Below are 24,776 nucleotides of genomic sequence, written 5' to 3'. Positions count from 1 at the left end.
TCGAGATCACCAATTTCAAGGTTGAGTTCACTATTTTCAAGATCGAGATCACCAATTTCAAGGTTGAGTTCACTATTTTCAAGATCGAGATCACCAATTTCAAGGTTGAGTTCACTATTTTCAAGATCGAGATCACCAATTTCAAGGTTGAGTTCACTATTTTCAAGATCGAGATCACCAATTTCAAGGTTGAGTTCACTATTTTCAAGATCGAGATCACCAATTTCAAGGTTGAGTTCACTATTTTCAAGATCGAGATCACCAATTTCAAGGTTGAGTTCACTATTTTCAAGATCGAGATCACCAATTTCAAGGTTGAGTTCACTATTTTCAAGATCGAGATCACCAATTTCAAGGTTGAGTTCACTATTTTCAAGATCGAGATCACCAATTTCAAGGTTGAGTTCACTATTTTCAAGATCGAGATCACCAATTTCAAGGTTGAGTTCACTATTTTCAAGATCGAGATCACCAATTTCAAGGTTGAGTTCACTATTTTCAAGATCGAGATCACCAATTTCAAAGTTGAGTTCACTATTTCCAATGTCGAGATCTCTGTTTTGGAGGTCGAGATCACCAATTTCAAAGTTGAGTTCACTATTTCCAATGTCGAGATCTCTGTTTTGGAGGTCGAGATCACCAATTTCAAGGTTGAGTTCACTATTTTCAAGATCGAGATCACCAATTTCAATGTTGAGTTCATCATTTTCAATGTTGAGTTCATCATTTTCAATGTTGAGTTCATCATTTTCAATGTTGAGTTCATCAGTTTCAATGTTGAGTTCATCATTTTCAATGTTGAGTTCCGCATTTTTAAGGTCGATCTCACCATTTTTAAGGACAAGATCTCCATTTCAAGGACGATATCGGCATTTTGCAAATCAACATCTCCCTAATTATTTTTATTACAAGATTTTAGTATATTTTCTATTGAAACATTTTAAATACCATATTGAGTTTTTATCAAGGGCAGCATTTAAAAAAACATTTTGAAGGTTGAGATCACCGTTTTCAAGGTTGAAATGTTTATGGTCCATGTCCATTCAGGCACGAAGAAACAGTTTTTTAAATTATCCTTAATTGATGAATTCCTGTAGCTACTAGACTCGACTTTTAAAATAACGATGAATCGATAGATGCGATACGTTTATATCGGAATTAGCTAATTTCTGCTTTGAAACCCGCGCATTTTTTTGCACGGATGGGTAGAAAATAATTCACTCGGGGACTATTTTTAATATTTACTCTATCGTGACAAAAATACTATTTTGCAATTTACCTCTATCAGGGTTATTCGACTCTTGAGAGGTTGGCTTACGACTATATACCAGTATTAGCAAATTTTATCTCTCCAGATGGTTGAAGGAATGGATAATTATGTGATTTTGAAAACAGTGATCTCTATTGCAAATAAATAAAAGCTCATGAAAAAATAAATAAACAATGGTGGGGTTGATAAATTATAAAATTAATTTTAGCTAAATCAATATTTTCGTTAAATATTTAACATTTTGACTTGCTTTAACAATAATTATCATCAGCTGGCTAATATCCAAGGCACCAGCTTAGGCCAAAGTCATCGAGTGACTTTTAATGTAATTAATTCAGGCGCCCGGGTTACATTGCGTAGGAGGATGGTGGTTCGCTACACTAGCCAACAGCTCCCTACACTAACCATTACCGTTAACCTCTACAATTTTTTGTAAAGTAGAAACTGAAGAGCTTGGGGAAAAACCAACTAACCAGTGGGTAGAGAGCTTGCAAACTCTAAGTGGAAGGTGCTGTTCCAAGTTTTCACCCAGTGCTACAAGCGGTGATCGAACCCGGCTCCTCTTGCTGCCGGGTTCAAGGGGTAAATGAAATTGAATTTGGTAAAGTTACTCTGACTTAAAGGGGAACGGCCAAGCTTTTCCAAATATGGTCTTATTTCCGTATCAAAAGATTAACAAGACGTTCAATATACTAACACGCACCTTTTTTGTCTTGAAAAAATAGCTTTTGGCCCAAAAAGTTGAAACGAAAAATAACACCAGGTGTTTGGGTTTGAATTTTCGCCGCCATCTTAGGGGCTGCCGCCAGCGCCCCTAACCCCGTATGAGCGATTTGCGAACTATCCTAACTTTTAAAATCGCGCAATTTAGGCTTAAGTCTCTTATAACTGGAACGCGCCGCGCGTGCAAAACATATTTTTCGCGTCTTCAGCAGCGCTCGCTTTTACTTTGTTTTTCTGTCTCACCGACTTCTCACCAGGTGTCGCGGCGGACGCGCGCTTTTCGATTTCCCAAAATTTCTCTATTTTATAAAAAATTAACCACTCAATATTTTTTGATGCGGTTTTCGCCATAAATTTTAGTTTTTGATGGGCTATAGGGCTATATAACTGGTTAAAGCTTGACCGTTCCCCTTTAAGGGCGCCATCATAAAGCTTCCGTAATCTAACCTCCTAGAGTTAAATAACCCTGCCTCTCTTTAAACCGCGAGCCTAACACGTTGAAATAGAACGAACGCGCAAAATGATCTCTTACAAATCTCTCGCTATATTGTGCGTATAGATATTACAATTTTCCGATAAGGCACGATTTTTCTAGGTCTAATGTTTGATATTTATGGGTTAACTCTTTATTGTGATGACTTAATCGTCGATAACGTTACGAAATGAAAAGTCAGCCTACAAATTACAAAATTCCAACGACCGTTTCAGATCTGTTAGCGAATATTCCGACTAGTTAAACGTTTTCTAATAGTGTGTTTATATAAAGGTACGCTAAATTAAAAATGTAAGTCTATTTTCATTATTTTGTTTATTAGTAATAAATACCTCTTTTGGTTACGGCAATTAGCAGTTACTTAATTTACCATCTAATATTTGTACGAAAGCTTTGAACTTCTATAAAGTCCAGTCCTAAAATTTAATATGATTCGGAGGCATTACCAAAAACCTATTCAGGTTAATGAGAACGCCTATGGCTATTGTTATTGGTAATAAATAAAGGGTTATTAAAATTAGTATGAAAGCTTGGGCTTTTATATAAAATTATAATTTGCACACCTATTACCGAGAACCTATTCGGGTTACTGAGAACACAATTTCCAAAAATAATTATATTTTATAATTATAAATTATAATTATAAATAATTATATTTAATAGCTGTTTATATTTGTAATAAGTACCTGTTATTTAACTAATGTATGAAAGCTTTGAAGTTCAGTCTTAGATTTTTTTAATGCCTTTATGAATTTAATTAATGAAGCAAGAAGTACTAGCTTGTAAGTACGCCAGACTGGAAAACAAATTATTTTAAAATATTTTTAATTTCAAAATAATTGAGAATCTAACAATTGGTGTTTCTATAAAATAAAACAATAAAAATTAGAAACTGATTTTTATCACGACCGCAAGTTATTTAAGTACGCGAGTTTTGCACGAGGGTTTCAGATTCCGAAGTTGCTCGTGACGTAAACAAAACATTGTCACATGACCTCCCGTGTTTTATAAAAACACATATTATTTCGCTAAAAAGGATTGACTAAATAAAATTGTAAATTATTGGGATAAATCGGAGGGTTTTTGTTTAATAGAGAACCTTAGATAAACCCGTACGTCCTTAATAATCTAAATTGGTTCTTGGCATTACCATTAATTAATAAAAATAATTTATATGTAAACATTTTTTGCTATAATATTCCCCGAAATATATACCCAATTTATTTTACCGTCGTAAATTTTAAATTTGACTTCACTTGCGAAATACCGCTGGCTTTACATGTTCTCGCTTACATGAATCGGTTCTTGGTTTCATTTATTTTCAATACAAAATCTACTTGATCACGCGGCTTTTTTTATCAAAACGATGTAACAAGGCACCTTCATTATACTTTTTATGGCCAGACTAAGTCTTTTGAATTTTTATTAATTCGACCAAGAACGTATTTATTTTATACTTTGGGAGAACGATACGAGGGCAACATGGTCGAGAGATAATTTTTTTGTAGGGGGGAAGGTTCCCCGATTTCTTGGCGTTTCCTTTTCCATAAAACCTTGTTCGGGTTAACGGTAGGGCTGTGCGATTAGTGGTTTTAGGCAATCGAGTATCAAATTTTTTTCATCGAGTATCCGAGTCGAGTAATATTGAAGTCGAGTCGAGTAATCGAGTACTTGAATAAGGGGAAACTTTCTCTTATTCGAGTCGAGTAACTAAAAAATACCTCGTGTAATATTTTTAACGAGTCGGGTTATCGAGCACTTGATTAGGAGCTGGTTCTATTCAAGTAATTATGAAATTAAATTTAAAAGGAATATAAAGTAACTTTCAATGCTGAATTTTTGTTCTTTAATTTAAATGAACCACAGTTTTCACAACTTTGTAGGTACCGTTTATTGCCACCCAAAAAGTTGTAAAAACCCGTCTTTGAACTTTGAAGCAGCGAGGATAGAAAAAACAAATACTCGACCAGTTTAGAGAGCAGCTTATTCGAGTAATCGGGTACCCGAATATGCAATTTTTTGGTTTTCGGTAATCGACGATTATTCTCCAATTACTTATTCGAGTACTCGCGCAGCCCTATAATAAAGAGATTAAGCAAAGCGCTCTAGAAGTTTTAACAATGAAATCGGTTTAGCGCACTTCAGTTCGCCGACTAACGCAATCAAGGACGTTTGCAATCGAGTTTTAACAAATTGCACACCTTTCGCTAACCCAGGGTACGCGAAGAATTAAAAGCGTTGTTTGAACCATACTAAAACAAGCGTTACGAATGGGTATGAGTGTTGTCGTATTACGATTGTTTGTTTCTTCGTGTGTCCGGGTGTACCGTGAATGTCCCTCCGTGTCAAATTCGTCTTAATTGTACAAGGCCTAGTCGTATTTCAATTTCAAACAAGTTTTTACGCTTTTTAACAAGTACGCTGCTAGATAAAAATCAGTTGTCATAACTCGGTCTCGATTTGTTGAGTTGGAAAATTATAATTACCAGTATTTTTATTTAAAAACTATAAAAATATAACGTAAGCTTGACAGAAATATGGTGTCGTCTTGAAGTTGTTCAATATTTTACTCTGAAGTACAAACGCCTAAAATGTTCAAGTGACCCCAGACTAGTGGCTGCGCTAGGGGGTAGGCCAGGTAGGCCACTGCCTACCTAAAAATTTTGAGGGGCCCCAAAATCATCCTATAAGGGGCCACAAATGGTTCTAGAAAGGGTCTCAAAATTGTCCCAAGAGATAAAATTATTTATAAATAACAATGAAACAATTGTCGATAATGTATTTAGAAATTTTTGAGGTATCTCCTAGTAAATAAAACCAGTTCGGTTATATTTGGACTCGTTTTACTGTTAGAACTTTTTTGTTCGTCATGTACATCACTACCTTATTTTATTGAAGCATTTCGTTGAGAAAAGGGGGTACCGGGTCGGGGGCCCATATATTTGCCCAGACGTTGTTGTTCAAATTTCTAGAGTGCTCTGCTTAACCTCTCTATCAAGTGTAGGGAGCTATTGGCATGAAGGGCTTGCCACGCGTTGTAAACCTTTTATGAGGCAATAAAAGTATCCAGCTAATTATTATTGTTAATATATTTATATTCGAATTTGTTAAATTATAATTTAGAAATTTTACGAAAAAAAATATACTTAAAGAAATGTAATTAATAGTTAAGGTATCTTTACTGCAAGCCAGGGTCGTAGCTAGGGTGGCCGCCCCGGGCGCCGTGCGCGCGATAGGGTATAGGCGCGCCAAAATTGGTCCATATTATTATATTAGGGGCGCCAAAATTGCAGCTCGCCCCTGGCGCCATTTTCTCTAGCTACGGCCCTTCTGCAAGCAAATGACTTTTGATATATAACAGTATTTCAAATATGATATTTAATTCAAAATATCAAACGTATAAAATTATTCAAATATATACAACCTTATTAAATATTTCAGACTCGTGCTTTTTCCGGAAAATATAATTTCGTCCTTTAAAGTAAATTAAGGTCTTAAATTGCCCATAATAATTACAAACGGCTTCGAAATTCCGTTTATGTTAATAACACACCCTCCAAGTAATTGGAATTCAAATCAGTACGGAAACTTCCGCAGGGCGTATTGCCAAGATTTAATATTATTAGCAACGGTATATTAAAATAATGATAAACTAAATATTTCTAATGTTGGACGCGCCAAGATATGTTTAGCAAATGATGTCAAAATATTATTTAAAAATTGAATAAAAACAACGATATTTAAAAGTACACAAGATTATTTATATATTTAAAAATTTGACCCGACTAGATGTAAAAATATACTACACTTTAATCTTAGCCAAATGATAAGGAAGCTTATTACAAAATTTTCAACGTATTATTTTACAGGAAGAAATTTTTGTTCTTGCGAAAAAAATACTATCTTATTGAAAATATAATACATTTTGTTTTGTTGGCAAAGAAATAAAATTAAACAAATTAATTTTATTCGAAAAAATATATTTTATATAAAAAAATTATTTTATTTAAGTAATCAAGTACGTTACAGAATTACATCAAAACAAAGAAAGATATCAATCGATATCAAATATAAATGTAATAAAAAGAAATAAATATACAGGGTGTTTCAAAAGGTTATTAAGAAAATTTAAGGAGTTGTAGTGGTTAGTTGAGAAGTATGCCTGTTTTTTCCCCCCATTTTCCTACGATGAGTTAAAAGAGCGCCAGAGAGCTTCAAAGTGTGGCCTACTAGCCCCTGGAAGTAGGCTACAACAAGTGCAAAACCAAGCAGCAGGGACTTTAAATACTGTTTAAGTTTACTTTTTTACGCTGGTTAACTTTTTTACCTATCACACGAACCCAAACCTTAATGTTCGCATTTCCCTGCTGCTTGGTTTTGCGCTCGTTGCAGCCTGCTTCCAGGGGCTAGTAGGCCACACTTTGAAGCTCTCTGGCGCTCTTTTAACTCATCGTAGGAAAATGGGGAAAAAAACAGGCATACTTCTCAACTCACCCCTACAACTCCTTCAAAATTTTGCATTACCCCTTGAAACACTGTATAATTAATGTACAATTTCAAACACGTAAACAGATTTCTAATCTAAAGCCATCTTTCGATTAAATATTAAAAATTGAATAAAGGGAAATATTTCAGTAACTTTTGAACTGATTAGTACGATATTACGTACAATATTGAAATTTCTAAAACATAGACCAGTTAAACCACACCTCTAAAACTTGTAGGAACGAAAATGTATTTGTTTATAATTAACGAGAACGATTATAATTAGATGATTTAGCGTCGAACAGTTTGCTCCGTCCCACTAAACAGAATCAAACCGTCCCAGTATATCATTGGCTCCCTAAAATTGATATTTGAAATGCCGGTGTAAATACGTACATTCTTGGTACTAGATTAGATTGTAGAGGATAAAGATACGTGTACAGTTCGACAAGGGGTGTTTTAAATCTCTAAATTTAACGCAATTAAACAAAGGAAAAAAGGTAAAAAAGTGAATTTGAAATAGCTATGTTTAAATTATACGAATTCGATTCCACGGTAGACAATGGGACGGTAAAATATCACGATATTTGAAAGGGGGGAATCGTGCTAACCAATTTGTCAAATTTCCAAAAAGGGAATAGTAATTTTCTGTTTCAGTAAACGTAGAAATAACCTACGGTGCGAGAAATGTTCGAAGGAATAAAAACAAAATTGCTCCACGCTTAATTTACTCATCCATTTGAAAAAACGAGTTTTGATATTAATAGCGTCATAAGTAACATAATTCCCGTAAGTATGAATAAACATAAGTGTGACATTTAGAATTATCCCCAGGCAAATTATTTTTATGATTATCTGTTTTGCCAAAGAAAGAACTAATATTTTTTATTTTAAACTAGGGTAATACCCTTGGCACCACTTTAGGCCTAAGTTTTCTAGCGACTTTTAAAGCCATTAATTCAGGTGGCAGTGTTACAATGCGTAGGAGGATGGTGGCAAGCCATTCATGCCACGTGAGCCAACAGCTCCCTACATTAACTATTACCGTTAAACTCAACAAGTTTTGATGGGACGGAAACTGAAGAGCTTAGGAGAAAACCCCTTAAATTAGTGGGAAGGAAACTTGTGAACTCAACTCAGAAGGAGTTTTCACCTAGTTCCACAAGCTGGGATCGTACCCGGCTCCTCTTGCTGCGAGCCGAAAGTGCTAACCACTCCGCGCACCCCACAGTTTGTCTCACGTGTATTTCGTGAAAATGCAATGACTATCTATACCCGTAAGCTTCTTTGGAATAAATGCAATTGACCATCGATGGTTGCGAGCTTTTTTCGTGCGAGGGGCTAACCACTTCCTTAAATTCCGCACACTGATTACAGCGAATACAGTCTTTGGTAGTGCGAAATCGGTAATCGATTACGTAATCACTTTAGTACAGTCAAAGCAAGGCACCAAGTCAGCCACGACTTTAAATGCCTTAAAATAAGGTGTTGCTCGGTAATCGATTACGTAATCACTTTAGTACAGTCAAAGCAAGGCACCAAGTCAGCCATGACTTTAAATGCCTTAAAATAAGGTGTTGGGGTTACAACGCGTAAGATGGTGGTGGCAAGCCCTACACTCGAGCAAACAGCACCTTACACTTGCTACTACCACTGCCTTCTATAATACTAGGCCTAGAAATGGTAGCTACGTCGATTTTTTAAGTGACATTTTCAAACTGACATGATTTTCGCGCTAGATGTCGCTCTCTTGGGTTTTTTTTGGTTGGGGGTAAAAAAGGTTAAACGGCTGCGGCCAATCAGCAGTCTCCTGTCACTGGTGGCTTCAAAACAATAAATGTATTTTTTTTAATGGATTAAAAAACCCATGGAAGATCCAAGCTTATTTTTAAATATTTTTTTTACTAAATCTGTTTCATTATTTGTTAAGAGAAATTAAAGCCCTATAAATTGAATGTTGACATTATTAAAGTGTGTTTTCGCTATTAATATTTAAATTTTTCACGTACGTTTGAATTTAACGCATTTTCCCTACCCAAAAAAGCGACCTCTATCGGATATTTCAAAATCGTTACCGCCACCCCCTTTTTTTTCTTACTTCTAGGTTTAGTATTATAGAAGGCAGTGCTACTACCGTTAACCTCAACAAGTTTTTATGCCAATGACGACATAAAGCAGGAGTGTACAAATTTCTAATTTAAAAAAAACCGCTTTTTGGAGGTCAAGATAGCCATTTTCAAGGTCGAAATCGTCCTAATTATTAAAGTTATTATAAATTGTAAGATTTTTAGTATATTTACGAGCTATACAATTTGAAGGTTAAAAATCGCAATCCTGTTATATATCATAACAAAGGACTGACAACTCTCCCCAATTTGTGACTAGTCGTTGGAACTGACAGGAAACATACCCTTGAGGTCACCACCAACTACCTTTTTGTTACACATCAGTCAAAGCTTATTAAAAGTATAAAAACTTTCAAAAGGAAAAATAATAATAAATAACTATCATGAACGTAAATCGTTCAGTGTCATACTTATATAATACTACGTTACTTATGATAACGCGTGCCAGCTACATGGGTTTGTTGTGGCACGACGTAATTCGATCCTTAACCACTGCTTTTAAAAGCATAACGTCGGAAAGTGAAAGAACAATTTACATTGTTAACTTCGTTTTAAGGAACGCCTCTTTTCCATTTTGAGGTCAATTTAAAATTCATTATAGACATACAGATTGAAGCGGTGAAGGTTGGAAAAACTCGTCTAAAAATTAAATATGAAAGTCTCGATATCATACGCTCTGAAGGATATCTGAACGTCTTGATATCATACGCTCATAATGATATCTGAATGTCTTGATATCATACGCTCTGAAGGATATCTGAATGTTTCGATATCATACGCTCATAATGATATCTGAACGTTTAGATATCATCGTAGGTTGAACTAAAATAAGTTAAAAATTTCAGTGTGAGGCTTACGTGACTTATGAGCAATTTGTTAATGATACAAAATTATTGGTTATCATATTACTATATTAAATTATTAATTTTTTTTAAGTAAAAAATTTATATCAATTATAAATGTCCAGTGTTTCATATAATTACATAAATAAAATATTATTTTAATAGAAGTTTAATATCTAATTGTTTTAAGTGGCATTTTTCTAATAAAATATTGTATATAAATGTCTGTATTTTGATAAATAACAATTGATGTTTCCCACCCGCAGCAGTGTCTCGAAAGGCACCTGTTTTGAAACTTCAATTTTCACATTTCTCCAAACGGAAAATTGATAGGTATTCAATTTTGGCCAAAAAATGGGCTCTTGGAAACACTGTGACCTCTGGTCCCTATAGAATACCCTATTTTTCTTGAACAGCCCCGAAATCGACATTTATTCAATTAAGTACCATATTCTCAATAAATCAGGGTAAAAGCACCATTTGTCTTAAAGAGATAGTGTCAGAATTTTCTTGGTGTATTAGATTTTTGCATGAGGTAGATAAATAGATAATGAAAATAATAATGTTAATGACGATAATACTTTGAAAAATTAATATTCACTAGCAAATTTAAGTTTTCAAATGGAAAGGTAGGTTTCCCGGAATTTCTTGAGTGCCTATTATTGACGTCATTTGCGGGTTGATGTATATATTGGTTGCTACTAGAGCTAGCGGAGATAGAATGTTTAGGGAGAAACCAGAGATAAAATAGTAGAACCAAATTTTCACAAGCCTAATATCTGAAGCCTAACTTTGGGATTTTCAAAAATCATTTTATCCCTTATGGAGAACACTTATTCGACATTGGAATAAAAATTCTACCTTTAATAAAATCATATAATTAGTTTACGTATGAGGACTTTATAATAATGATAATCAGGAATACATACCTCTACTTGGAATGCTTATCGCGTATGGCAAGATCCCTGTGACGGCTTTGGCACCGCCTACGAGAGAAAAATCCCCTTTGCGCGTGCTCCCCTCTCACGTTGTTGTTTGTTAAGTTAACATAGTGACGTCAAAAAAACCGTCAGCCGCATCGAGACGAAAATCTGCCGCGATAAGCATTCCAAGCAGAAGTATGGATTCCTGCGATAATGTAATAAGCTTTCGAAAAGTATTGGTTGTTTTTGCTGTTCTCCGATGCATTGTTAAAGTTATTGAGCGCACTCGTTTTTATTTTTGAAGGGAGCGTGCAAAATTACGCGCCCAAAGAATCAAAACAATTTTATCCGTGTACGTATTTAATCCTAACAAACACCTTAGGAGCAACAAACACAGCACCGCGCACAAGGAGAACGCAACCCGTCAAAAGTCGTGTAATTTATTGTGTACATTTTTCATTGGTTAGACGCTTTAGCACCTGCTGCCGTTGGGAGGGAGAAATTCGAAAAATGTCTTCCCCCCTACCCGTAAAATGTTCAGTGTAAAGGTTCCCCCAATGAAATTTGTACACAACACTGCGTTAGCGTGTTTAAAGGCTAGCTGCGTTTTCCTTGTGTTTGTTGCTCCTAGATTAAATGTTTCTATTGCATCACTGTCTGTTATTTTAACAATTCTAGAAGCGCGTGATAGAGTTGCGAGGTATTTCGGATTTTCTAGCGCGCGTGCAGATCGCGCGTGCTACGATTGTACTAATTAAGCTCTGTCTTGTGACGTAAGAGAAACATTTTGCATTTAAATTTTGGTTTAATTTATTTTATAGATACATTTATTAGATAGGATATGTTATAAATTTATATATCTTCGCAACAGTTTATGACGTCAGCAATTGGTAAGCTTACGGCGAAGTAAGTCAATTAGCAAAACTAAGTATTTGATTTGTTTTAAGTGCCATAACATATTTAAGAATTCTGTACCAAAAACATTTATTTTTTATCTTCAATATGTTCAAAGCTGAGTTAGCTTTTGTGAAAATTTAGTTTAAATAATGATCTCTTTTATACTTGGAAGATATTTGGTATCTATTTTCGAAAATTTGTTTTCTCTTTTAGCCCATTTTTACCGAGATAAGTAAATTTCTTTCCCTAATAATTTTACAAATTTCAGTGAGGGTCCCTGAAATTATTTGTTTGACAAATACAGACCATGGCCTTTATTTTGAGAACATTTAGATCTTTGTTATTGTAATTAGAGCAATATTTCGTTTACTTGTTTGAAATTATTTAGATTATTTAAATTATGTATCGTTATATTCGAACCATAACGTGCACAGTGACACCATTTTCATCAAATTCGGACGAACGGTTCCAGAGATATTGTAGTTTGCAAGCATGTCCGCCATTTTCCAATATGGCAGCGAAACGTTTAGGATTCTTAAATTTTCAGCTATAACGAATAATTTTGCCTCCTCCTAATTTGTCTTTTCAGCGTACATAGAACCACATAGAGGCCAACGTAAAAGTTCATAAAATTTTACTTAGTTTATTAAGCAGACGATTTTCTATACAAATACACAGAGATTCTGCTTAACCAGCCGTATAAAATTACATACAACAATTCTTATTGGGAGAGGGCTGAGGCGTACTCAGTGTACCCTGGCTACGCCACTGATTACCTCAATATTGCATTTTCAAATCTAAACAGTGTATTTTGAATTTTATTTTTCACATTTAGCACCTGAGTGTTTAATGTTACGCATTACAATTTCAATTTTTGTAAGTCAAAATATCGTTACTCGTAATTTTAAATTTTGCAAAAAAAAATATCATTCATTGCAAAATTTTAAATTTAAGATTTTGTAAAAACAAAATATCGTTACTTACCCAGCAGAGCAAAATATCATACATGGCAACTTCAAAGTTTACAAAAACAAAATATCGTTACTTACAGTTGAGCAAAATATCATATATGGCAACTTCATAGTTTGCAAAAATCAAATATCGTTACTTACAGTTGAGCAAAATATCATATATGGCAACTTCAAAGTTTGCAAAAACAAAATATCGTTACTTACAGTTGAGCAAAATATCATATATGGCAACTTCATAGTTTGCAAAAACAAAATATCGTTACTTACAGTTGAGCAATATATCATATATGGAAACTTCATAGTTTGCAAAAACAAAATATCGTTGCTTACCCAGCAGAGCAAAATATCATACATGGCAACTTCAAAGTTTGCAAAAACAAAATATCGATACTTACAGTTGAGCAAATTATCATATATGGCAACTTCATAGTTTGCAAAAACAAAATATCGTTACTTACAGCAAAAACAAAATTTCGTTACTCGCCATTTAAAATTTTGCAAAACCAAATTACATTACTCGCAATTGAAAATTTTGCCATCGCATGAGCCGATAAATATAAAATTTATTTCGCAAATTGGAACCGAGATTGTCCTTAAGAATTACCCGAAAATGAAAACATCACCCCAATTTAAATCTAATTACATGTCTGTAAATTTCCGATGACACTGAGTGATCCTAACACGCATTACTTCGATGAATGAAATGCAAAAACAAATAATGATATCTTACAAATAAAATCTATTTCCCGTAAACTAAAGATAAAATAAAATCATATATACCTGAAATTTTGTCTGAATTTTGCCAATAATTCAGTGGCCCTTTATTCCTGAAACTTAGGTCATGACGACAATGTCAAATAATAAAAATATTTTATAATTTTTCTCGGTTTAAATTGAACTTAAAATTTGATGTCGCTAACTTTTATAATAGCTCTTTCTATAAAATAATATATACGTATACACGTATAAAAAGTGTTAGTTTTTGGAGCGCGCGCTTCCTAATATTTCCGTGCACGAGTGTCTCGTGCGTTTTCGCGCGAGCTCAACAAAAACAAAAATATGCGCGCGCTCTCTAACTTTAACTGCACGATGAATCTAACGTAATCACGTGACCTCTTGTATTTTATATAAAGAGCTATTGGAAACGTCTCTCTAAAACCGAATTATTTTGGAATAAACTTGTAGACTCTCTTGATTTTGATTTATTACCTTTTGGGTCAAGACAACGGAATACAGATTGAAAATATTTTTTTTTTCAATTTTTGTTTTGGCTCCAAGTCAGTTGAAATTAAAATTTAATTTCGTCCACTTTTCGAATTCAAAGCTTCTCTCTTAAACCTAACGGTTCCGGAAATAATTTTGAAATAACCTTGAAACGCGCAAGGTCATCCGAATCGGTCCTTGTCGAATGCTCCCAAGCCTGTGGAAAGAATTTTATTTATTACCTTTTGGGTCATATAGATTATACACTTTTACAGGCTTAGGTTTTCTTCCTCCTGTCACCCTTTAAATTTGCTTTCCTTACAAACAAATACCCTGGTGGTAGGCCAACGTGTTCCGCTGTTGGCCTACCACCAGGGTATTTGTTAGGAAATAAATTAAATTTAAAGGGTGACAGGCAGAAGAAAACCTAGACCCTTAAATATTCCTATTGGTTGATTTACATCGGTTCAAAGCCAATTGAAATTAAAATTAAAATTTTCACATTTTTTCAATTGGAACCATCTCTCTAAACCTAATGATTCCGGAGATAATTTAGTTGTAGTCCATCTTTCCCAATTAAACATTGATCCTTTCAGACGCGAACACCCTGTATATTAACCGCGATGGTTTCATTAAGCGACTTTCCCCGTGACGGTGTGCCCTTGAAAAGCAACAATTGGTCGTTTAGTCGCGTGACGTCAAAATTAGGTACGTCCCCGATTGGTCCCTGATAAAACAAACGGGGCGAAAATATGTATTAAACAATTTTCGCAGTTTATCTCGGCTGAAGCGCGAGTTCGTAAGCGAGAAAATATCGCAGTTGTTCGACACCTTCGCCCTGAAGAGTATTAGAATTACATATCGGAGATATCGCCTCTCTTCAGAAATTGTACAGAGGAAAAATAAGTGTGTTTTTTAAATAAAAGCCTTGAGACTGATTCCCGATATGGAAAGAATTAAATAAAAATGACATCGGAGCTATACTGATTTATTGCCAATCGCTCGTAACTCTGAGGACACCTAGTCAATATCTTGCCGAATTAAGGTAAGGAATATTATTCTTGAATATTATTGAAGTTGATAAAGTTAAGTTTTGATAAATTTGAAAAATGTGAATCGTTTTAGGTTAATTTTTTATCAGATTCTTATTTAAAACTATTTAAATGAAATTGAAAAATTAAAATATTCTCGAAGGTTATTTGATTTGATTTAAGTTAAGATATATTTGATAAATATAGAGCGATTTAGCTCCATTTTTATTAGATTCATATTTAAAGTTACTTAAATTAAATTATTGCAGTCAATATCTGTTCGGGTTAAGGCAATTTTTCTTGATTTAAGTTTAGATATCATTAATAAATAATTCGATTTTGGGTTTTAAATTAAAATTATTCAAATAAAATTGGAAAATTAAGATTGTGCAGTTAGTAGCTACTAAAATTAATGCTATTTTTCTTGATTTAAGTTAGTTATATAGTCATAAATTTAGATCCATATTTAAATCTATTAAAATAAAATATAAAAAAATAAAACTTTATTAGCAGAGGTGAATTTATTATAATTGCATGTTGACAAAAATAATTAAGAATATTAAAATTGTTATATTGTGATTGTTCATATTCACCATGGCAATTGGATAGATATCGATTTTTAAATAATTCTCCTCAAATTAAGGTAATATAATTAGATCAATTTATGTTAAATTCATAATAAAATCACCAATTTATCATTATTATATATTAACCTTTTTAAATAAAATTGAAAAATTAATTCTTTTAATATTGGTGAAATATTGATAAACTACACCGTTGTAAATTGGGAAGATATTTTCATCGGTGTAAATCAAGATTTCCTTCGATATATGCGTTAAATTATGTTAAATCCATTTTAATCTATTTAAATAAAATTGATAAAAAGATATTGCAGTAGAGACCAATATATCTTTATTGAATATTGACCTTTATTTTATTGAAAAAATTCAAAAAGGAAATCGTAGCATTGTAACTAGTAATAAAAAAGCAAAAACTCTAAAAAATCTACAGATATTCTATAGATCTAATCAGAATCTTATAGAAAAATTACAATATTTTCTGTATAATCTAGAAATTGGGATTATTTTTTCTCAAGTCAGAAAGTATACTAGAAATTTCGATTTTATTTACAGAGCACTCTATAGGATAAATTAATACTTACACTATAAGTCAATCAACTTTGATATGTAAATATTAAATAAATAAATACGATAAATAACATTGATAATATAAATTAATTATTTCCAAAAAATATAACAATAGATATTTAACACGAATTATATTTTTGTAAACATAAATACTACCATAGACATATTATTTACGTACAGGATATTTAGCAATTAATTTTTACAAACGATATTATGCAGTCAAACTTTAAAAATTGACCTTCAACTTTTCGTTTCCTTTGTTGGCAACACCTGTACAATAATTTTAGAGGTAATTCCAGTCATTGAAGTTGAAGCTTATTTATGTCTTTTTGCTCCATTATTTATAATCATTTATCGCATCTTCTTTGAAGTATTCTTTTTACAAATATTTTCCTCATAAGCACACGTGTCAAGACGTGCACTATCCAACAATGTTTCATTTATTTTTAAACCATAGAATTTCCATGAAATCGTATGATCTCTATATAATATCCATAAAATTTCTATGAAATCTCATGATCTTTATAGAATGTCCATGGAATTTCTATGAAATCTTATGATTTCTATAGAATGTCCATGAAATTTCTATGAAATCTTATGATCTCTATAGAATGTCCATGGAATTTCTATGCAATCTTACGATCTCTATAGAATGTCCATGGGATTTCTATGAAATCTTACGATCTCTATAGAATGTTAATGGAATTTCTATGAAATCTTACGATCTCTATAGAATGTTAATGGAATTTCTATGAAATCTTATAATTTAGTTTTTCAGTAATTTTTTTATAATTATAATTATAAAGTATTATCTAATTATATAAAATAATGGAAGTAAAGAGGGCTACCTTACCTCTTTTTAACATCTTTTTAAGCCGTTGTTATTTACTCCCGATTTATAAGGTAAATAGTTTATTTTTTATGTTAAAGAGTCTGTGGCTATTTACCTCTGATTTCTCGTGTTAAATAGAATCTGGTTATTTACCCGATTTTTGGTGTTGTATAGTTTGCGGCTATTTAACCTGGGTTTTAGTGTTAAATAAAAAGTGGCTATTTACCCGTGATTTTTTATGTTAAAAAGGATTTGGCTATTTACCCCGATTTATTCTGGTAAATAGTCTGTGGATATTTTATCAGATTGTTAGTATTAAATATTATATGGCTATTTGGCCCGATTTTTGGTCACCAATAGTATGTGGCTATTTACCCAGATTTTGAGGTTAAATAGTCTGTGACTATTTTCACCGATTTTTAAGATAAATAGTATAGCTATTTACGCCCAATTTTTGGAGTTAAGTAGTCTGTGGCTATTTACCCCTATTTTTGGTGTTAAATAGTCTGCGGCTATTTTCCCAGGTTGTTGGTATTAAATTGTAAATGGCTATTTACACCGAGATTTGGTTACCCCGGCTTTTAAAGTTAAACAGTCTGTGGCTAATTTACCCACGATTATTGTTGGTAAATATTCAATGACTATTAACCGCAAATTTTGTTGTTAGTATGTGGTTATTTACCCGATTTTTGGTGATAAATATAATGTGGCTATTTATGCCCAAATTTTGGTGTTAAATAGTAGAAAGATATTTAAATCCGTACTTTGGCGTTAAATAGCCAGAAACTAGCATTGCACCCTGCTTTCCGCAGCCTAGAGAAAAGTGTAGCATTTTCAACCGTGCTCGTACAACTTACGCAACCGTTAATTTTAAAACTTTTGATGCGTAAAGTTGTTAAGAATTTTCACGAAATCTTTATTTTAAAAGTGCGAGAAAGCCCAGAATTCTTAAAGACCTGACGCATCCCAGAAGTAAATATTTAGTTCAGTCACGTACACGACACTCGGTGTCAAGTTCTTATCGGTCTGAGGTTGGTAGAGTTCGAAGCCAGCAGCTCTGTCAGACTTGACGTTTAGAGCATTTTAAATAAGCTATCGATTAAACGCTTTTTAAATTCTATAATAGAATATGTTTAGGATTGTCACCAATTCTTTCTTTGCTTAAGTAACATAATTCAATTCCATTCAAAAACTGTTTATTACCGGTGCAGTGTATACTATAATACACTTTTTATGACAGTACATGTTTTAATTTTGTTCACAATAAAAAAATTTAAGAAAAAATATTTAGGCCTAAATACATGATTTGAAGAGGTTAACGGTAATAGTAAGTGTAGGGGCCTTTTGGCTTGCATGCCATGAAGGGCTTGCCACCACCCTCCTACGCATTGTAACCCGGCCACCTGAATTAATGGCCTTAAAAGTGCTAGCTGATTATTATTATTACTATTATTATAAGTAACATAATAAGTAAGTACAGCAGTAGCCTTATCACAAGTAACATAATAACATAATTATAGTTCTTATATTTTGACCATTAGTAACATAATTATAGTCCTTATATTTTGAACAGTAACATAATTATAGTCCTTATATTTTGAACATAAGTAACACTATTTTGATAAGCATGACACTAGTAGCGTTATAATAAGTAACATAATAAATTAAGTATAACACTAGTAGCGTTATCATAGAATCGGTATATATTAAATCATCTTTAATTTTACACCATTAGGAAATTAAATTTATTTTAAATTCTTGAAATAAATTTATCTTAAATGTAATTTAAACAAGTTAAGAATTTTATTGCGCAGTTTTTATTAACAAGAAAGTGAAACTTCGTTAGCGCAACAACTATAGTGTCCTACGTGACGTCCTTGTTGATTGCAATCAGATTGAAATCAAGTTATTTTATGGACTTGACAGAGACCCCTAACGGTCATTAATCTCCAGCGGGATTTGCGTAGGAAATGTCATTTTGGTGTAAAATGCTACTTAGACTATTATTGCCACATTAAAATTTCAATAATTTTGTAAATTTACCATTACACAAATGTTTATGCTATTAACTATATTAATATTAAATTATATTACTATTTATATATTAAGCTATTTCATAGCATGGCATAATAATATTTTAAATTAGACAATTTTAAAAATTATAAATTCTAAAATTTTTCCGCATGGAAAATATTCTGGAAAATGACCGAGCCTTTTTTTGGAAACATTTTCCGTATTTTTCCGAAAAAAATAAAAAAAGTTTTCATTCCATGGTTAGTCTAATATATTGTTTTACAAATTTAAATAAAGCGGCATTTTCGCCTCATTTTTTCTAATCTAAAAGTAAAACGAGACTGGTTAACAATGTAACACTATTAATGTTTTGTAGTATGTTTATTGTTTTAAGGCATTTCATATCGATAAAAAGTTAAAAACATTCAAAACCATTAAAACGTAATTTATGTTTAAATTTTTTATTTTCGGAAAATTAAAAACTCTAATAAATTCTAAAAACAAATAATTATTTGCCTTACTCAAATAGTGAAACATGAAAATTTCGAACGGACGCACAAACACACCCACCCCAAATTCATAATATCCCCTAATTTCTAAAATAAATAGGATGGTAAGTCAAATGTTCAAAAATGTACCTTTTTATTTCTTTTGATAAAACCTTGGAATTTACCAGATTTTTTAAGAAATGATTTAAAAATAGGACGTGATTTTTCGCTAGAAATAACGAATGAAACATATTCTCGAAACCGGCGACAGGGGGAAAGCGAGGGGGGATTTACGGAAGTGTAGAATAAAATAAGAAAAAACAATTGCCAAGAGTCCAAATATAATGAATAGTACGGCGCCTATAACCGTACATTTGTCGATAAAAACACTAATAGTATTTCAATATGAAATTGTTTCAGTATTAATTTAAATATAATATTAGTTTAAGTACTGTAATTCCAATTTAATTGCTTTAATATTAATTTATTTACTTTATTTCTCATTAAATCACTTTAATTCTATTTAAATTACTTTAATTATAATTATAATTAAATCACTTTAATTATAATTAAATTACTTTAATTATAATTAAATTACTTTAATTATAATTAAATTACTTTAATTCTAATTAAATTATTTTAATTCTAATTAAATTACTTTAATTCTAATTAAATTATTTTAATTCTAATTAAATTACTTTAATTCTAATTAAATTACTTTAATTCTAATTAAATTATTTTAATTCTAATTAAATTACTTTAATTCTAATTAAATTACTTTAATTATAATTAAATTACTTTAATTCTAATTAAATTACTTTAATTCTAATTAAATTACTTTAATTCTAATTAAATTACATAAATAATAATTTAAATGCTTTAATATTAATTTAATTGATTTAATATTAATTAAATTAGTTTAATATTAATTTAATTACTTTAATATTTATTTAATTACATTAATATTTATTTAATTACTTTAATATTAATTTAATCGTTTAAAAATAATTTAATAACTAATTAAATTAAATTAATTTATTTTTAATAAAATACTTAATTTTTGTTTTCTATTAATTTCATTCTTCATTTTTATTTAAAATTAACTTAGGTAAATTTAATTTATTTATTTTATTATTAATTAAATTATTTTCATTTAATATTTCATTCTTCTTTTCTCTTCATATTAATGAAATTCTTCTTTTCTTATAGTATTAATGAATTTTTTAGTTAATTTACTTTAATATTAATTTAATTATTTTTTAAATAAATTCCTCTTTCCATTTAATATGAATTGAATTCTTCTTTTTTATTTAATATGACTTTAATTCTTTTTTTATTTAATATTAATTTAATTCTTCTTTTCATTAAATATTAATTTAGTTCTTCACTTTTATTTAATATTAATTTAATTCTTCACTTTTATTTAATATTAATTTTATTCTTCTTTTCATTTAATATTAATTTAATTATTCGTTTTATTTAATATTCATTTAATTCTTTTTTTATTTAATATGAATTTAATTCTGCGTTTCATTTAATATTCATTTAATTCTTCTTTTCATTTAATATTAATTTTATTCTTCATTTTATTTAATATTAATTTAATTCTTCACTTTTATTAAATATTAATTTTATTATTATTTTCAATTAATGTTAGTTTAATTCTTCACATCAATTTAATATTAATTTAGGTCTTTATTTCAATTTAATATTAATTTAATTCTTTATTTCAATTCTTCATCTCAATTTAATTCTTTATTTCAATTCTTCATCTCAATTTAATTCTTTATTTCAATTCTTCATCTCAATTTAATTCTTTATTTCAATTCTTCATCTCAATTTAATTCTTTATTTCAATTCTTCATCTCAATTTAATTCTTTATTTCAATTCTTCATCTCAATTTAATTCTTTATTTCAATTCTTCATCTCAATTTAATTCTTTATCTCAATTTAATTCTTTATCTCAATTTAATTCTTTATCTCAATTTAATTCTTTATCTCAATTTAATTCTTTATCTCAATTTAATTCTTTATCTCAATTTAATTCTGTATCTCAATTTCATTCTTTATCTCAATTTCATTCTTTATCTCCATTTAATTCTTTATTTCACTTTAATATGAATTTAATTCTTCGTTTCATTTAATATTAATTTAATTTTTCTTTCATTTAATATTAATTTAATTCTTCTTTTCATTTAATAATAATTCAATTATTCCTTTCATTTAATATTAATTTAATTCTTCTTTTCATTTAATAATAATTCAATTATTCCTTTTATTTAATATTAATTTAATTATTCCTTTTATTTAATATTAATTTAATTATTCCTTTTATTTAATATTAATTTAATTATTACTTTTATTTAATATTAATTTAATTCTTTTTTATTTAATATTAATTTAATTCTTTTTTATTTAATATAAATTTAATTCTTTTTTATTTAATATTAATTTAATTCTTTTTTATTTAATATTAATTTAATTCTTTTTTATTTAATATTAATTTAATTCTTTTTTATTTAATATTAATTTAATTCTTCTTTCATTTAATATTAATTTAATTCTTCTTTTAATTTAATATCAATTTAATTCTTTATTTCCCTTTAATATCAATTTAATTCTTTATTTCAATTTATTATTATTATTATTCTTTATTTCAATTTATTATTAATTCAATTCTTTATTTCAATTTATTATTAATTCAATTCTTTATCTCAAATTAATTCTTTATCTCAATTCAATTCTTTATCTCAAATTAATTCTTTATCTCAATTTAATTCTTTATCTCAATTTAATTCTTTATCTCAATTTAATTCTTTATCTCAATTTAATTCTTTATCTCAATTTAATTCTTTATCTCAATTTAATTCTGTACCTCAATTTAATATTAATTCATTCTGAAATTACTTTCTACACTTACACCCCATTAGATAGATGGCTACATATTCCTAGAACAGACAGCGACGAAGCCCTTTATTTAAGATGTGCCAAATAGGCGATCTTTAGTAAATGGTGATTTCGACCCTTCAAAATGTGGATTTCGATCTTTGAAATATTTAGAATAGTGGCGGAGTGGTTATCACTTTCGCCTCGCAGCAAGAGGAGCCGGGATCGGTCCCAGCTTATGACACTAGGTGAAAACTCCGAACCATTCCTTCCGCGTTGAGTTTGCAAGTTCTTAGCCCATTGATTAAAGGGCCTCTCCCTCGAGTTTTTCGGTTTCCCCTTTAATTAAAACTTGTTGAGGTTAACGGTAATAATGAGTGTAGGGAGCTGTTGGCTAGCGTAACCCTCCTATGCATTGTAACCCGGCCACTTGAATTAATGGCTTCAAAAGTCGCTAGATAACTTAGGCATAAGGTAGTGCCTTGGGTATTAGCCCAGCTGATTATTATTATTAGTTGATCGCATAAAAAAGTCTATTAATAAAACTAATTAATTAAAAATCATTATTATTATATGAAAAATATACAAAAATACCATAATAAAAATTAATTAAGTAATTTAAGCATGGCGATCTCGAAGTCCTTGTCACCTTGATAATGGATGATCTTCCAAAAAGACTAGGTAAACTCTCTCTATACCCTGCGAGCGTGGATTAAATAAGTAGCTTCTATTGAATCCATGGTGCGATCCAGTTGGCAGATTATCCAAGCCTTTCCCGCCACCTTTGTCAATGATGTCCAATCAAATTTGCGCATTTGCCAGAGGATAAACCCGGCTGTCATCCACGAAGAGCCGAGCTAGACAGGGAGTTTGCAGAAATATTTAAGATACCCGAGACCACTAGTTTTGCATATACGGAGAGAATAACGGGTGTGAGGGGTAGGGTGATATGTCAAAAAAATCCAAACGTGGTATGTATGATCTCAACATTACCGTGATACCGGTCTTGTCCAAGGACTAAAATCATTACGTAGTGTAATTTCTTCCCTGGCCCATTATAGCCCGCGCCAAGGACGAATTTGATCAGTACGTTTGCTGAACTCGCTCGTATGTCACCTAGTTATTATTGTTATTAAAATCGTAGAAGCCGAATAATTTTCGCATTAAAGCGAGCTTGTAGAACATTGTCGAAGAAATCGTCCCAAACCTTTTATTATGAACCTTGAATGCTTGCGTCGTGTGTACGCGGGAAAATTCTAAACACGTTTTTTTGGATTATTGTTCACTCCGATCGCTTTGACGAGAGTCGATTCTTGATTGTCTACACGTGGATCTCTTGGAAGTGTTACAAAATAAATAATGGTTTAACCTTATGGATTTTGGTAACGGCGCACTACACGAGGAATTATTAGAAATAGTTTTACCGATTGGTAAGTTTGAAATGTAATTTAATCTATATGGTTTATAACTCGCGCATCCAAAATAAATTATGAGAAATAGAGATGGTTTAACTTAAAGAATTTTTATTACTTAAGCAGCCTTACCGATTGGTAAGTTTGAAATGTAATTTAATCTATATGGTTTATAACTCGCGCACCCAAAATAAATTATGAGAAATAGAGATGGTTTAACTTAAAGAATTTTTATTACTTAAGCAGCCTTACCGATTGGTAAGTTTGAAATGTAATAATTTAATCTATGTCGTTTATAACTCGGTCACCCAAAAAGTATGTGAGATTGAGGTGGTTTAGTTTGATGGATTTTTTATTACGTCAGCAGTCTTAACGATTGGTTAGTTTGAAATGCAATTAATTTAAGTTTGAATCTTAATTTATATGGTAATAAGTCACGTAAAAATAAATTATGATGAAGTGGAGAGGGATTAACTTAATGTATTTTGGTAACTGTACACTATCGGGCAATATATTTGTAAGTATGAAAATTAATTTACATGGTAGTAACTCGCGTAAAAAAAGTATAAGGAAGGGAAATGGGTTAATCTGTATGGATATTAGCAACTGTTGACTAAAAGGCAATATGTGGAACAACCTTACCGATTTGTAAGTGTTACGCAGGTTTAACCAACCCTCGAGAAACTGGTAAAAATTTATATAATCCTTCAACTAGGCTACAAGGTCTCCCTTAACTTTAATCTAAAGTTGGGGAAATTTGGCAAATTCTTGTTTCGGAAAAAAATTCAATATTGAATTTAATGCCAATTATTCGAAGGGTGGATCGTTACGTTAATAGACGCTAGCATAAATTATTCGTGTCTTGTTCAACTTGTTAAAATGTTCCACGCGCTCTTTAATATTTTAGCGTAAAAGGCTCGTGCGTTTTTTTATATTTCAGGGAACACGCGCGAAATCGCTCGAGCCCGTTTACGCTAAAATATCAAGACGCGCGTCGAACTTTTTAACAAGTCCAATTAAGCCTAGTTCCCA

General features: G+C 31.0%; 2 protein-coding genes across 2 annotated transcripts in view; one reads left to right on the top strand and one right to left on the bottom strand.

Annotated features, from left to right (window-relative positions):
- Nucleotides 1–13,564, bottom strand: part of LOC149958930 (PIH1 domain-containing protein 1-like) — a 102,731-nt gene extending 89,167 nt beyond the window's left edge. Inside the window, exon 1 of the mRNA XM_090166290.1 lies at nt 13,511–13,564. The gene's annotated coding sequence lies outside the window, so the exon portion shown is untranslated. The remainder of the gene's footprint in view (nt 1–13,510) is intronic.
- Nucleotides 13,565–14,712: 1,148 nt separating this feature from the next.
- The window catches only part of LOC149958929 (anion exchange transporter-like), a 62,142-nt gene continuing 52,078 nt past the window's right edge, over nt 14,713–24,776 (top strand). The window contains exon 1 of the mRNA XM_090166287.1: nt 14,713–14,978. The gene's annotated coding sequence lies outside the window, so the exon portion shown is untranslated. The remainder of the gene's footprint in view (nt 14,979–24,776) is intronic.

This window comes from Leiobunum rupestre, chromosome 2 (genome assembly GCF_980474605.1).
Source record: "Leiobunum rupestre chromosome 2, qqLeiRupe1.1.hap1, whole genome shotgun sequence".
Lineage (NCBI taxonomy): Eukaryota > Metazoa > Arthropoda > Arachnida > Opiliones > Sclerosomatidae > Leiobunum > Leiobunum rupestre.
This window is presented reverse-complemented; position numbering and strand designations above follow the sequence as displayed.